The sequence below is a fragment of the Martes martes genome (genome assembly GCF_963455335.1).
Source record: "Martes martes genome assembly, chromosome: 8".
NCBI classification, from domain to species: domain Eukaryota; kingdom Metazoa; phylum Chordata; class Mammalia; order Carnivora; family Mustelidae; genus Martes; species Martes martes.
Genome location: NC_137895.1, coordinates 26,845,038 through 26,861,311, shown reverse-complemented (window position 1 = coordinate 26,861,311; position 16,274 = coordinate 26,845,038). Strand labels below are relative to the sequence as shown.

The 16,274-nt window shown below is 45.1% G+C and overlaps 1 protein-coding gene across 3 annotated transcripts in view; it reads left to right on the top strand.

The window, feature by feature from the left end:
• Positions 1-16,274, top strand: part of MRPL42 (mitochondrial ribosomal protein L42) — a 74,869-nt gene that overhangs the window by 54,821 nt on the left and 3,774 nt on the right. For 2 of the 3 annotated variants that reach the window (XR_013967282.1, XR_013967284.1), the window contains exon 6: positions 7,315-7,398. The gene's annotated coding sequence lies outside the window, so the exon portion shown is untranslated. Of the gene's footprint in view, positions 1-7,314; positions 7,399-10,161; positions 10,403-16,274 lie in introns of all 3 variants that reach the window. The other variant, XR_013967283.1, reaches the window with a different exon arrangement.

The window sequence follows — 16,274 nt, the reverse complement described above, 5'->3', positions numbered from 1 at the left end:
ACTCAGGGACTCAATCCCGGGACCCTGGGATCATGACCTGAGGTGAAAGCCGATGCTTAACTGGCTGACCCGCCCAGGCGCCCCCTCAATGGAAGTTTCTTGAGAGTGTTCCATGGTGTTGTGTTTATTCCTTTACATTAAGTATGAATATTGCCACAACCTCTTCATCCAGTCTTTTGTTGATGGGCGTTGGGATCGTTTCCAGTTTTAGACTGTTTTAAGGCTGCTATAAATATCCAGGTCTTTTGAGGTCATAAGTTTTTATTTCTCTTGGGCAAGTACTTAAGAGTGGAATTGTCAAGAAATATGGGCTTCGACAACCTAAAGACCCATTTAGGATGAAGATCGAACGCCCTGCATGGCCCTGATCACATCTCTGGAGTCTGCACACGCCCCCTTCTCCTCACTCTCTGAACTTCAGTCCCTCTGTTCATGCTTTTCCCTCTGACAGAAACACAGTCCGACCCACAACTGCCTGCCATCCCCATTAAGCTCATTCCGTATCGTACGCATTCATGGTCTGTGTTCTTGATGCCCTGGCACTTACCAAGACTATGGTTTTATATTTATGGGCGTGATCATTTGTTTAGTGTTTCTCCTCACTCAGGAGCAAACTCCACGAGGGCAGGTTATGTGCCCATTTTACTTGCACAGTGTCCCCCCAGCCTAGTTTCTAGCATGTACTAAACATTCAGTACCTTGTTGATGGGTGAAGGAATGGTGGTCATTCTTCACCCACCACAGATTCTGTTCTCCTCTTTGGCAAAACGCCTTTTGGTCAGCCGGGGAAGAAAGTCTGCCCTCGTTGGGGGTTTTGCTACAACCTGGACTGAGTCGGGGGGAAAATCCCAGGCAGTCAGTTCCCTTTAGGCAGCCTGGCTTCCAGGAAAGAGAAAAGCTTGAATTTCAATCTTCATACCTCTTGTCCTAAGCAGACCATTTTAAAAACAAAATTCCTGCTCAGAGGGGCTTCTGATACAAATAAGACAACAAGACAATGCAGTTAGCAGATATTCTACCTCAAACTAGACCAAAGGGGACTTGCTCCTGGTTCTGTTTTTCCCCCTAGTGTTATCTCCTCGAGCACCATGTGCTGGGGACATTCTCAGGGTGGCACTGGTTCTCTTGGAAAGCAGAAATTTTTCTTGAGAGGGAATGAACTTATTCCAGAAAATACTAAAGGACCGAGTGCTATGCAATGAAATTTACTTCTACGTTGAAAAGAACCTCTGTGAGGTATTTTTATCATTTGATTTGCCAGAGCAGAGATGCTGATGAGCTAGGAAGGCTCACTTACCCCACTGTTCTGTTATTGTGAGCGAAGCTATCCAGGGATGTGTTTAGCTACACATTGTCCCTCCCCCACCCCAAACCCTAATATGAACAGTAATGAAGATGATTACTATATTCTTACATACCTTTGCATGATTCTGTATTTCTCATGGATGATTTCCTCCCCAGATTGACCTCTTCTCTGTCTGGAGGGATACTAATGAACAGACGAGTATATGGCTACTCTCTATTCTTTAAGTGTTTTTTCCTTTGCAAAAAGAATGTGGAAGTGTGATCCTTAAAAAATGAATGTGGGGGCGCCTGGGTGGCTCAGTGGGTTAAGCCTCTGCCTTCAGCTCAGGTCATGATCTCAGGGTCCTGGGATCGAGTCCTGTATCAGGCTCTCTGCCTAGTGGGGAGCCTGCTTCCCCCTCTCTTTCTGCCTGCCTCTTTGCCTACTTGTGATCCCTTTCTCTGTGTTAGATAAAAAAATAAAAATAAAAAATCTTTAAAAAAAATGAGTGTGGTACAGAAAGGACTAGAGGTGTTCAAGAAAACAGCCTGATTACTTTTATTGCCATCTGGAAGTAAAATTATTTTAAGAATCAGCAAGCCTCTATAGAAGGAATGGATTATGCTCTCCTGTCTTTAAATAGTAGTGGGTGATTCCTCAGTTGAAGAGGAACTGGGGAAGTAAGAGGTGATAATATGCTTTGGAAAGCCTGCCAGAAGTATTTATCAAGAAACTTAAGTGTTCATACCCTTTGATGTAGTAATTACACTTGTAGATATCTGTCCTGTAGAATTAATCATAGATATGGACAGGCATCTATTACAAAGAAGATCATCACTGCATTACTTATAATAGGGAGATATTAAGGATGATCTAAATGTTTAACAAAAAGAGAATGGCTAAATTAACTCTGGGCCCTGCTTATTATAAAATTTTATGATATTAAATCATGTTTGCAAAGAGATTTAATAACATAGGAAAATTCCCCTAAAGAAAGGAGTACCGGAGTACCTAGGGGCACCTGGGTGGCTCAGTTGTTAAGGGGCTGCCTTCGGCTCAGGTCATGATCCCAGGGTCCTGGGATGGAGCCCCGCACTGGGCTCCCTGCTCGGCAGAGAGCCTGCTTCTCCCTCTCCCACTCTCCCTGCTTGTGTTCCCTCTCTCTCTGAGTCTCTCTCTGTCAAATCAATAAAACCTTTTAAAAAATAAATAAATAAAAGTACCTAGAATAAGGCCTGAAATATTGTAGGTACTCAATAAATATTTGTTCAATCAACACACGAATGGATTACTGCCAGAGAAATGAAGGTTAACATTTTTTAAAACTATAGGTAGGGTTAACACTTCTGGAAAGGCATTGTAGAGGGAGAAAAAGGAGATAAAAACAGTTCTCTCCCCTAAAAAAAAAAAAAAAAAGGAAGAAAGAAAACACACAAAAAAACTTGATCTTAAATATAGGCCAATGGAAAAGCCTTTCTTCCAAGACATTTTAAGTGGAAATGGAGTCCATTTGCCATACTGGAGGTGCTTTCCTCTAAAAATGAGATTCCGTTAACTTAATAGTTCTTGAGCACTACTTCTGTGTGCCAAAAATTTTGCTGAGATGTTAGTTTGAGGAACTTTTCTAATTTAAGAGTTTCATCCTTTTACCGTTTTGTTAGGTGAAGAGGTGGAAATATTTTTACCTCATTAAACCGCCTTGATTCCAAAGACCTAGACAGAGTGCCTGCCGCGTAAGCCTATTTCCTACGCTTGCCCGCTAAGGTTAAGACTGGCAGCTGTAGGCATTCTTGAAAGTGTTTGCCTTGTACATTTTAGCTCAGTTTTTAAACTGGCTCACTGCCATTCTGCGCTCCAGCTTGTGATGCTTAAATAGGAGATTCAAACGCGGCAGATATAAAAGTGCATGTGTGTGTGTGTGTGTGTGTGTGTGTGTGTGTAGGGCGATGATGGGGAGAGGCCCCAGAAGGAAAACCAAAAAAAGATATGTGTGTTGGAAGCCATGCTATGAGCCAAGGGCTGTACTTTTTAAGTGGAAATTAGGGGTCTACCTACAACAGGAATGTTTCAAAACTAAGATCAGGACAAAACCATCGTCAACAACCAAGGTCACCCTCAGGGGTACATGAGCTGAAGGGTATTACACTGGGCTTCACTGTGTGGGAAGACTCAGCTCTGGGAAGTGGAAGAAAGCATTATAATTTTAGAACCCCTCTTTAAGAAAAGAATATGATTTGGGGACACCTAGGTGGCTTAGTTGGTTAAGTGTCTGCCTTCAGCTCAGGTCATGATCCCAGGGTCCCAGGAGGAGCCTCAGTTTGGGCTCCATGGTCAGCAGGGAGTTTGCTCCTCCCTCTGCCTCTCCCTCTGCTCGTGCTTGCGCTCATTCTCTGTCTCTCTCTCTGTCTGAAATAAATAAATAAAATCTAAAAAAAAAAGAATGCAATTTTAGGATATAAATACTGTAAGAAGGAGACACAACGGTGCTTAAGAAACGTTTGAATACATCCACCAAACCTTACTATGTGTATCCCCAACCCAACGTTTCCTTTAGCTAGATCCCATAATGTCCAAGGCCCCTCTCCGAAGCTCTCTGACAGGAGAGAGATTGTGAAGAAAGGAAAACCAGAGAGCAAAGACAGAGGTCTTAACTGATTATGGTTAAAATACCTTAATTCTGCAATTTTTAAAAAAATTCTGCAAATTTATCAAAACACATGCCCCATGTGAACACATTATTAGGACTGCTTCTAGGGCCTTTACAAGTTAGGGGCCTTGAAACTCAAGCTTCATTAACTTTGGGATAAATCCTCCTCTGACCGTGCCTCACCCCTAGCATTTTTCTGCAGATTAAATCAGACTAAAGTTAAAGATAGCTAAAGGGATGAGTAGAAGGCAGAAATTATAGAAAGGCCACAGTGGGGACTCATCACATACTTTTTTTTTTTTTAAAGATTTTATTTATTTGACACAGAGAGAGTAGGCAGAGAGGCAGGCAGAGAGAGAGGAGGAAGCAGGCTCCCCACTGCGCAGAGAGCCCGATGTGGGGCTCTATCCCAGAACCCTGGGATCATGACCCGAGCCGAAGGCAGAGGCTTTAACCCACTGAGCCACACAGGTGCCCCTACATTCTTATTTTTGCAAATATTGAACTCTCAGGCAGGGACATGGCGCAGGACACGTTAGAGCTTCTGGAAGAGACCTAAAGGAGTCTTCGGGCTGAGGCTCAGGCCTCCAGATGTAAGCATTAGCACAAATTGGAAAGCAAGGCTGTTTCAACCCAGTGGAGAAGAGAAAGTGACTTAGGAGGGTAGGGGGGTAACTTGGAGGTAGGAGAGCTGGGAGATAGTGCCTTGTCCAGATGTCTTGAATGCTCTGGACTGGATGCTCATTGCTAGATTTGCAGTTCCCTCCAGGCTGACAAATGAGTGAAGTTGTACCAAGTTTCTCAGTGGAGAGGGCCATGCACATGAAAAAAACAAAACAAACCAGGGTTGACTGTTAGGTGAAGCCTAAGTGCTGGGGCCAGCCACAGGATTGGGGGTGAGTGGTTGACGGAGGGTTGATGAAGGACACTTGCAGCTCGGGAAATCCCTGAGGCAGCAACAGCAGAAACAGTGAGAGCATTGAGTACTGGTGCTGGATGGGAAGAAGGATGTGGGGGGTGGAGGACCCAGGAATGAGAAATAAAACCAGACCATTTGGGCATTTGGGTAAATTAAAAATACAAGCATATTAAACAATGCATATTTTACTTTATCAATTTTTTAAAGATTTTACTTATTTATTTGAGAGAGGATGAGAGAACACGAGAAGGGGAAGGGTCAGAGGGAGAAGCAGACTCCCCACGCTGAGCAGGGAGCCTGACGTGGGATTCGGGACATTTCTGGAACTCCAGGATCATGACCTGCGCTGAAGGCTGTCGCTTAACCAACTGAGCCACCCAAGCAACCCTAAACAATGCATATTTTAGAAGGACACGCAGAAAGAAAAGGACGCAAATTAAGTACAGAAGGGCTGACTATGGGAGAGGGTTAGAAGTAAGAAGGAGGGCTAAAAGGGAACATGTTACTCACTCAATCCATAATAAACAAGAGAGGGGCCATGAAAACAAACCAGCAAAACACTCCAACAGCAATGAGAGAAAGTTAATTTTTTGCAAAACGGAGAGATTCCCAATAATAACGCTTGGTAGGATCTGCATACAGCAGTTTCAGACTCTCAGTTGTTCCAAGAATTGTGGAGCTTTAGGAAACAAGGGCTCCCTCTCATGTAGGAGAACAGAAGGACTATTTTTAAAAACCGCTTTGTAGTTTGGGGGGAAAAATGATACATGCTTTTGCTTTAAAAAAAATGCAAATAATACAGGTTATTAACTGAATTGAATCCATGTAAAATGCTTAAAAAGAATGCCTGACCCATAATAAGCCCTCAATAAAGGTAACAAAAAGAACCTGAAATTCCACCACCCAGAGATAACCACAATTAAAATTTTGGTAAATGTCTTTTCTAGGAAATATACCAATTAACTTAATTGCATGTAAATGAAATCAAACTCTATGTGATGTTCTGAAACCTGGTTTTTTATGCAACATCATACTATGAAGATCATTTCATGTCAGGAATATAGAATCTCCTCACTCTTTCTTAAGTCTAGGGTGTACATTATACAGATGTTCTATAATTTACTTAACCTGCTCACAATCGGTGGACATTGAAGCCGCTTCCAGTTTTTTATCATTATATGTAACATTGCTGGCCCATCTACACATACCTACTAGCACTTTGTACTTGTTTGAATATTAACTCCTAGAAGTGGGATTGTGGGGTCAAAGGGGATGCACATTTGACACTTTAATACAACCAAACTGCCCTACAGAAAAGTTTTGGTGTCGTGCCTCCAACAATGGTGTGCGGGTATTTTGTTCTCTCTCAACAAAGGGTGTAGTTCTTTCCAATCTCTGGATACCTGCTGTGTGACAAATAGCTTATTGTCAATTATATTGCTTTTTTGTTATTAAGGTAATGGTTAGTTTTATGTGTCAACTTGGCTAGCCTATGCTGCCCAGCATAGGCTGTCAAACAGCAGTCTAGATGTTGCTGTGAATGCATATTGTAGAGAAGATCAACATTTAAATCAATAGATTTTGAGTAAAGCTGACTATCCTTCATGATAGTGAATGTGGGTGGGCCTCATCCAATCAGTTGACAGCCTTCAGAGAAAAGACTCTGGTCACCTTTTCCCTGGGGCTCGAGCCTGCTGTCCTGCCCTGCATGTTTTAGACCGCCTGTACCCACATGAGCCAATGCCTTAAAATAAAATTCCAATTCCTAAATATGTACATATCCTACTGATTTTGTTTTTCTGGCAAACTCTGACTGATATAACTAGTGAAGTCGCCCCACTCAACTGTTCATTAGCCGCCTGTATTTCTTTTCTCTTCTCTTTTCTTCCTTCTTTCCTTCTTTTCATCCTCTCTCCCTCCCTCTCTCTTTCTCTGTCTTTTCTTTCTTTCTCTCTCTCTCTTTTCCTTCCTTCCTTCCAATTATCTCCTTGTCTCCTGGGTGGCTCAGTTGGTTGAATGTCTGCCTGTGGCTCAGGTCATCGGCTCAGGATTGAGTCCCACATGGGGCTCCTTGCTCGGTGGGGAGCCTGCTTCTCCCTCTGCTTCTGTGGCTCCCCCTTGCTTGTGCTCTCTCTCTCTCTCTCTGAAAAATAAATTAATTAATTAAATCTTAAAAAAAATTATCTCCTTGCCCTGTGCCTGGGTCTTTCTTAGCCCCTCTGCTCATGCCTGACATGAGGTATGACCTAGGGCCCCAAAGTGATGGGTTCTGCAGTCTATGCCCTGATTTTCTGACCAGGGACTTATACTTCAAGAGATTTAACGGAAACAAATAGGTTGAATAAATAAAGCCAAGTAATTGAGAATGCTGCTTAGTTAAGGGAACTTACTTAAAAACCAGTTCCTCCTTCATCTATCAGTTAACAGCCAAATTTCCTGTTGTTTCTCTTCTCTCCCTCATAGAGGCTGATGTCATCACAGCCACGTAGCAGAACCATTTCCCACAGCAATGGAAGTTCTGTGACAGCATTGAGGTTACAAAAGCTGGTAAGGAAATTTGTTATCTGTACTTACCATCAGAAATTACAAAGAAAATTTATCTTAAACTTTCTGGGAAAGGAGATGTTCAGTGAAACTAGAAATTTTTCTTAATTTATTCCACAAAGAAAGCCTGTCTCCTATCTACCAGAGAGAGAATGCCCTGCAACTTCAAGGTACCAGATAAATAGGACTAGTCTAAGAGACAGATAGTCCTGCTTAAGAATCTGTGCCAAAATGGCGACTATCTTCATATTGGATAGGCTGGCGAATGGACTATTTTTCAAGACCAGACCTGCCCCGAGAAAGTTTTAAAATTTCCTACTGTCTTAGGTGAAATCTCCTAAGCAGGGGTCCCCCGTCACCCCCCATCGCCCTGTTAGAATGGAAGCAGGATGTATTAGTTTCCTATGGCTGCTATAACAAATTACCACAAGCTGAGGGGAGAGGGAGGAGTGCTTCAAACAACAGAAATGTGTTGTGTCACAGTTGTGGAGGCCAGAAGTCCCAAATCAAGGTGTCAGGAGGGTTGACTTGGAAGTCACAGCCGAACTGTGCTAACTGGGAGGGGCAGCTGCTGTGACGAAGAGGAATGCTCATCAGAAGGAAGGGAACCGAGGCATCGGAGCGGGTCAAACACCAGACGAATACTGTGGGGAGGAAGGTGCTGGGTTCAATTTGGATGCGCTGACTTGTGACGCAACCAGTGAGACGCCCAAGCGTGATGTCCCCTGTCTGTGAAATTTGGCAGCAGGCGTATCATTTTCCCACTTTGGCAAGAACACTTTCTGTGGAGTGTGGGGGCACGGGGACTAGCAGAGGGAGTTGAGGAGTGAATGGGAATTGAGGGAAGTTGAAGTCGGGCAGGTCAGAAGCGGGAGAACTAGGGTCTGTTTGGGAACATTCTCAGCTCTGAGGACAGCCCTGCTCAGGTGGCCTTTCAGGGCCAGAGGCAATGCCCTAAAGCAGTACTTCTCAAAGGCTGGTACCCAGACTGGCAGCATCCAGGGTCTGGGAACTTACTAGAGAAGTGAAATTTGAGGACCCACCCCAGCCCTAATGAGTCCCAAACTCTAGTGTGGAGCCCTCACGTCTGTGGTTAAGAAGCCCTCCAGGTGGTCCTGATGCCCGCCAAGGTCTGAGAACTACGTGTCCGGAGCCTGGGGGAACAAGTGTGACAGAGCCGGCCGTGCCTTGTGTCTCAGGGAGACATCTGCGCATGGTGTTAACATGCTTACTCCAGCTGGGCTTGCTTGGAAACAGAGTCTGGTTTGGTGGGGGGGAGGTGAGTCAGGGTCTTGGGCCCAAGGGCACACATCTTTGTAAAGCGAGCCCATGAGAAAAGGGCTGGTTCCCTCCCAGGGCAGGATCCCTGCTGCTTAAGGATGAACTACACCTGTTCCAGTCTTTCAAGCAGATCAACCATCTGACATCTTTCCACTCCTCTGAGCAGCAGCAGAGGAAGCAGCTCTCTCGAAGGATGGGGCTGGGGTTCCGCTGGAGCTGTCCCAGAGTGGCATTTCTTGCAATACTTGCAGAGCCCCTGGGAGATATTAACCAGAAACTCGATTTGCTCTTTGACTTCAGTCTTTACGGTTGAAAACCTTTCTGAAGTGGATCTCTGTCTTTTTGTCGCTGTAGAGACGAGAGCAATATCTAAAGTAGCCAAGTTGTGAAAGATTTATTATCTTTACAATGCAGAGAGGGTTTAAGATGAGCTCTCCGACAGTATCGCTCTTACTCTCTTGCATTCTGATTTGTTTCCTTGAAAGGAGAGATTGGGTTGCGTGGAGTTGCTGCTGACGGCTGGGATTTGCGTGTAGCTCCCCACCCCATGTTATCGATGGCACACTCTGTTACCTGTCCTGTGTCTGCGTCTGATTTCCCCTTAACAGCTGTACATGCAAGTCATCTGCCCTGTGGGCAAATAACAGGAAGTATGGCACCGTGTAAACACAATGAAGGCAGTGCTGGTTAGTTCACGGATTTACCTCTAAAACCTAGAACTGTAACAGGACCCGATAAACATTGTTGAATGAATGAAAGAACATGGTTATTATAATTGGATTTGGGATCATCTTGGAATCTATAGGTCTAAGGGTCGCCATTCTGAGCACTAATCCTTGCTCTCAGGGACCATAAATTTAGAAAGAAATCTTACTAATCCTGGTAACTTCTGGAAAAAGCTTTCAGAAAATTTTTGCAGAAATCCTTGAAATGACCTTTTTATGTACTTTTCTCTATCAAAATGGAGGGTGTCAGTGATAGGATTGGATTAGTCCAATTCTCCCCCCTCCCTTGGAATGCATCCAGTCTTTCCATGTTGCTCTACAGTGCCCCCCACTGGAGGGATCAGAGTATATGTCCCCCATTCACCGGTGTCGGACTTGGCATATGACTTGCTTTTGGCCAGTGGAATACATGAATGGACATGAGCTGAGCAGAGACTTTAAACGTGCTCCTCTAGTTTGGCTTGGCCTCTTGTCTGGCCCTCCACCATGAGGAGAACTGTCCCGGGCACCTTCTGGTCCAAGGAAAATGAGAGAAATGTGGAGTGGACCCGATCCCAATCTGTGGCCCAACACAGAGCTGTCCCAGCAGCCCAACAGACCTGGGAGGAAGAAAAAGAAATGCTTCCGATATGCCACAGAGATTTTGAAGTCATTGTTAGATAACATTCACGCAGCAGAAGCCCAACTAATAACAAGCCCTTCGGGTGGATCGTAGCAAACAGAGATTTTCCTGCATTTTTTTTTTTTTTTAAACTTTCAGGATGCTGAGGATGACAAAGAAGAGGCTAGAGAGGAGTCAAAGTGCTGAACATTGGTGTTCAATCCTGATGCTCAAATCAAGCCAGCAAAGACTAAACAAAGTACTGAGCAGGGCTAAGCCGGGTGGCATGAAAGAGATCTGTGTTTTGGAGATTCTAAGTTCCAGAGAGTAGCTCCCTGACGAAGCAGCAGGAAGAAGAGACCTCGTTTTTTAGGACCGCTCATCCCGCGTTCTGGTGAAGGTGAGCCCAGCAGCTACCTCCCGGCAGCAGGGAGGATCATTGGAATCTCGAACAGCCCCTACAGAAAGGGCTCCGAGAGCTCAGGGAGTGGCCCTGCCATTTTCAGGGCAGATGAGCTGCAATCAGCAATTTGGGGGATGAGGGGGACCCCTTTTTTCCAGGAATTCCAGTGAAGCCCCAAACCCATCCTTTGAGCCAGGGTTGTTGAGTGGGACTCCCCCAGAATATGTGATCCAAGAGTGAGAAGGGGAGGTTTCCGGTAGCAGGTAGAATAACACTCCAGAAGGGTCTATATCCTAATCATGAGAAACCAGGAACAGGCCTCATGGCATGGGGGAATTAAGGCCAGGCAGGCAAACAAATAGACCAGAGCAGATGAAACCTGGTTCCTTCACTTCCTGGTTGGGTAACCCTGGGCGAGTTACTTAACCTCTCTGTGCCTCAGTAAAAAGGCACCTATCTGATCAAGATTTTATGAGGATTGATGTTAATACATTAGACTAAGCATTGTGGCTGGCCTACGATTAAGACTCAAATGTGATTGGTTGCTATTAGGACTAACACTACTAGGCAGTATGTGTAGTGATTTGTAACCCTTGGGTCTAGAGCCACAATATGTGGGGTCCAAGTTGGCTCTGTCACCTAGAACTTCTCTGCTTGGGCAAGTTATTTAACATCTACCAGGCCCAGTTTTTTCGTGTGTAAGATGATGATGTTAAAGTTACCTCCCTCACAGAGTTGTGATGAGGCATTAATCAGTTAATACACCAAAAGTCCTAGAACAATGCCCGGCAGATCCAATAAATGTTTTCTGTCAACATCAGCGTTTGCAGCCATCCAGGGTCCCCATCGCTCTGGATGGTGAATAATGAAACCACCATCACCATCCAGTCCGTGGCTCCTCATGGGACCATGAAGACCTTTTAGGCTGAACCATGGCCAACCATACTGTGGGAATCACCGGAGCAACACCGCGTCTCCTCCTACGGGAAGCCAAGTCATGGTAGCCTCTGGGGGAGATGCACATATGATATATAAAAAGAAAGGAAAGTGGAAGACTAAGTTGTCGGAAACACACAATCAGGAAAGACTCATACACAGGACACAGAGAGCCTGCGTGCCTCTCTTTTTGCCCTGCTCTGTGATCACATAGCCTTGGATTTGCCTTGGAGTCAGTGTTTTTACACTTTGTAACATGGTCGGAACATTAGGTTAAGGAACCTTGTCATTTTCCTATTCCGAGCTGTCCACTCAATAATACCAAGAATTCCCACTTTGGGAGATAATGACAAGAAGTAAGACAGCCCACTAGTAAACGAGCAAATCATTTCATGGCAACAGCTGCTTTAATCAAAACATTCTGGTTCTCCCTCATCTGAACCCACAAGGAACGAACCAATCCCATTGGAAAAAAATATTTGTTTTATCTTTGCCACATTTATTTACTCTTAGGGACTATTTAACTTGATCGGGCAGAAAAGCCGGAAAGAATGGAACCACTCGAGGCACCGAGCTGCTGTGTTTCTCTGGCCCCCGACGGAACCTGCTGGAGGGACAGCCGCACCTGCCTGTTCGCCAGCCACGTATAGAAGCCCTTTGCCCTCGTCCTCATGCCAGAGAATCGCGCCGTTCATGCACCCAGTTTTGGGGGTGGAGGTGCAGAAAGGAAATTAGAGAAAAGAAGTCAGCCACTTCACAGTTCTGCCCAGCTGTGTAAGCGATTTCAAAATACGAAATAGTCCTTCCACAACATTTTCTGACAACAGCTGGTGTGTAAGGCATGGTGAAGGTGTTACAGGAAGGCCGGGATGAATTAAATCCAGATTCGATCCTAAGGAGCACCAAAGTTCACACCAAGGGCACACGAGTACCTATGAGGCGTGGAAAACTCCAGGCGTGTCCTGGGTTAGAGCCAGGATCTCACAAGGACGCTTGTTTCCTGTGATACAGTCAAAGTGTACACCTGGTACAGCTCTCCTGGGACCTTTAGAAATGATTATCTTTTGTCTGCCAATGAGATGAGCCCTGTGGGGGCCTAGCTAGCTTCAGGTTGGGAGCTGGTCAACAGAAAAGGCCGCCACACGATGAGAGGCTTAGAATTTTCTGCCCTGCTCCCCCACTGCCTGGGAAGGCACAAGGGCGGGAGATGGAGGTCGGTCCCCAGTGACCAGTGATTGAATCAACCGTGCGGACAGAATAAAACCTCCGCAGAACCCCTGGACCATGGTGTTGGACGAGCTTACGGGGTGGGAAGCACATCTCCGTGCCGGAAGGGGGGCATGCCCCTTGGCCGAGAGGCTCCCGCTCTTGGGATCATTTCACTTCTTACCCTCTGTGCCTCTTCATCTCGCTTTTGATTCGTATTTTCTATAATAATCTAGAATAGTAAGTGGAGCCCTTTCTCAAGTTCTGCGAATTGTTCTAGTAAATTACTGAACCCAGGTGGGGGGGAGCATCATGGGGACCTCCTGAATCTGTAGCCCATTAGGCAGAAGTGCTGGTCACCTGGGGGCCCCGCTTGGTGCTGGCATCTGAAGTGGAGGCAGTCCTGTGGGACTGAGCCCTTTAACTTGTAGGATCTCATGCTAACTAAGTCCAGGCGTAGATAGTATTAGAATTGAATTGAACTGTGGACACCCAGTTGGTGTTGGAAAATGGGTAGGTGTTGGGAAAAACCCTATATTTGGTGTCAGAAGTGGAGTCAGAACATGCTACGCAGTCTCACAAAGTTGTTCCAGCTTGAGGTAAGAGGAATGAACCTTTATGTCCCATATCAGCTAGCCATCGGCTATGGGCTGCTCGGAGGGAGACTAACCTCCCACATATTTCTGGGCAAGGTGGCTCCCATGGGTCAATGGCAACTGTGCAGGGAAGGGTACAGCAGTAAGCCTGTAGCAGCCAATCTTTGCCGAAGTCATGGGCTGGTTAGACCTGCTGGGGAAAGGGGATCTGGACAGGATACACAGCACTGATTACAAAGTTGCATTCCAAGGAAGATAGGAAACTGTTGGCGGAAGTTCCCAGGAGATAGGAACTGATCCACTGACATCAGGAGGCTGTCGTTCAGACAGTAGTTCTCCCCCCCTCTCCCAAAATACAAGAGATTCCTTGAAACAATCATCCTAGGAGCTCCTGCCTGAAGATTCCAGTAAGACGTAGGTGATTTTATTAGCCAGGATTCTCCAGAGAAACAATACCCACAGAAGATATATACACACACACACACACATATATATATGTATGTATATGTGTATATATATGTATATATGTATATGTATATATATGTGTTATATACACATATGTGTGTGTGTGTGTGTGTGTGTGTGTGTGTGTGTGTATATGTTGATAGGATTATGGAGGCTGGGAAGTCTCATCCTCTACTGTCTATAAGCTGGAGAACCAGGAAAGCCAATGGTTTAATTCAGTCCAAGTCCAAAGGCCTAAGGAAAGGTGTTGGGATATGTGATGGTCCTAAGTCCCAGGATGAGTGGAGAATGAGGAGTGTGATGCCTGAAGGCGGAAGATAGACATCCTAGCTGAGGCAGAGAACAATTTCTTCCTTCCTCTGCTTTTTTGTTCTATTTGGGCCCTCAACAGATTAGACAATGCCCACCCACATGGGGGAGGAGGACGGTGATCTCCTTCACTTGGTCTACCCACACTCATCTCTTCGGGAAATACCCTCACAGACACACCAAGGAAGAATGTTTTCTCCGGTATCTGGGTGTTTCTCTGCCCAGTCACATCGATATATAAGATCAGCCATCACAGTGATGCAATGGAAAAGTACTTAGGGCAGAATCGACATGGTGGCTATTTAAATGGAACACCTGGGAGTGTCTGAGGGAGAACATCTGGAGGGCTTCTAGGATGAAAAATAAAGCTCAAAATGAAGTTTAAAATGAAGTTTTGGTTTGGGGGTTGAGACTACCATCGTTTATAGGAAACTGAGACAAAAACAAAAACATAACCATTTATTGAGCACCTACTCTTTGTCAGGTGCTATGACTTTTGGGCTTAAGCTTTACAATATATGAAGAAATAAATGGTGTTGTATTATTTATAAATTGTATTATCACCATCACACGTACCATCTTATTCACCTCCCCACAATATTCTTACGTGGGAGAATTATTCCTACGTCAGAAGCAAAGACACTGAGACTCAGAGAGTTAAGTAACGTGCTTATGGCCACTCAGCAAAGGAGTGGGGTTTGGACTCCCAGAGTTATTTATTCAGAGAAGGACAAATAGGACATCCAATTCTCACCACCCCTCTGTCCTGTTCCAACAGGAGTGAGTGGAAACATGCCACTTTCTTTCATCAAGATCAGATTATGGCTTCCAGAAGCACAAGACACAAGAGACACTCCCATGCAGAGAAACAGCCCCCATCTGGGGCACCGCTGTCACAGTGGTGTGTCCTCTCCTCAGCAGCAGTCCAGGAAAGTCACATAACATGCACTCAAGAGAGCACCTGAAAGAAGGGGTGAGATGGGGGTATGGAGTCATTTTAGGGGGGAAGTAGGAGGACTACGAGGTCACCTGTCAACACAGGGTGAGATCAGTCAGGAAGGGGGATTCTAGGGCTGTGTCTAGAGCATGGCTCCTGGAAATAAAATGAATCATGCCTAGAAATCTTTCTGGAGCTGCTCTGAGAGGCTGGAGCCCATTCAGGCATTGGGATGGCTTTGCTGGAGAGTGTTTTCACCATTGTGTCCCTGCACATAAGCCTGGTGTAGGTACACGGTGTTTGCAAGATTGCCAGGCCTGCCCTCTCCTCTCTGCCAGATAGAAGCTGCCAGCTCAACTACAACCTCCTCACCTCAAATCAATTCTGCAAACATTTAGGGAACATCTTTTCTCTGCTAGGCCCTATGCTAGGAACTAGGGAGCAGTGAACAACAGTAAAAGGCTGTTGTTGTTTATCAACACTCTTCTTAGAATGTCAACCTCAGGGGCGCCTGGGTGGCTCAGTGGGTTAAAGCCTCTGCCTTCGGCTCAGGTCATGATCTCAGGGTCCTGGGATCGAGCCCCACATTGGGCTCTCTGCTCCGCGGGGAGCCTGCTTCCTCCTCTCTCTCTGCCTGCCTCTCTGCCTACTTGTGCTCTCTGTCTGTCAAATAAATAAATAAAATCTTAAAAAAAAAAAAAAAAAAAGAATGTCGACCTCAACCGAGTCCCTTGGTTCTCTATATTTTAGCTTCCTCATCAGTGAAATGTGATAGCAATAGGACCTACGTTGAATAATAGGCTCTACCTGTAACTGTGAAGTCTAGATGGAGTTCCTGTATCAGGGGCACCTGGCTGGCTTAGTCGGTGGAGCGTGTAACTCTTGATCTCAGGGTTATGGGTTTGAGCCCCATGTTAGGTGTAGACATGAGTTTAAAAAAACTTCAAAAAATTTTTAAAAATCAGTTAATACAGCAAAACCCTTAGGTACTTTATATATTAACAGGTATTCTTCTGATAAACATTAGCCCATATTCTTATTACTACTATTCTGCTATTACTGATACTACTAGTACAGTTACTACAGTGAATAAGACAGATAAGATATGGTCTTCCGGTTTATGGAATATAAGACTAGTGGGGAAAACAAGCAGTTACAATGAAGTGGTGGGTGTTTACTTACCCAGAAGCTGAGATGCCCCGGGAACATTCAGAGGGGGCCCCAGGCTTGGGTGGTTACCGAAGGCTTCCCAAAGGAAACAATGACTAAGCTGAGACCTTAAGAATGAAGAGGCCAGTGAAATGACAGATAAGAAAAGGTCCTTGCAATGGGAAGAATGTAGGAGTGGTATTTTTGTTTTTTATCTGTTTATTTTTATTTTTAAAAATTGAGATATAATTGACATAGAACATTGTAAAAG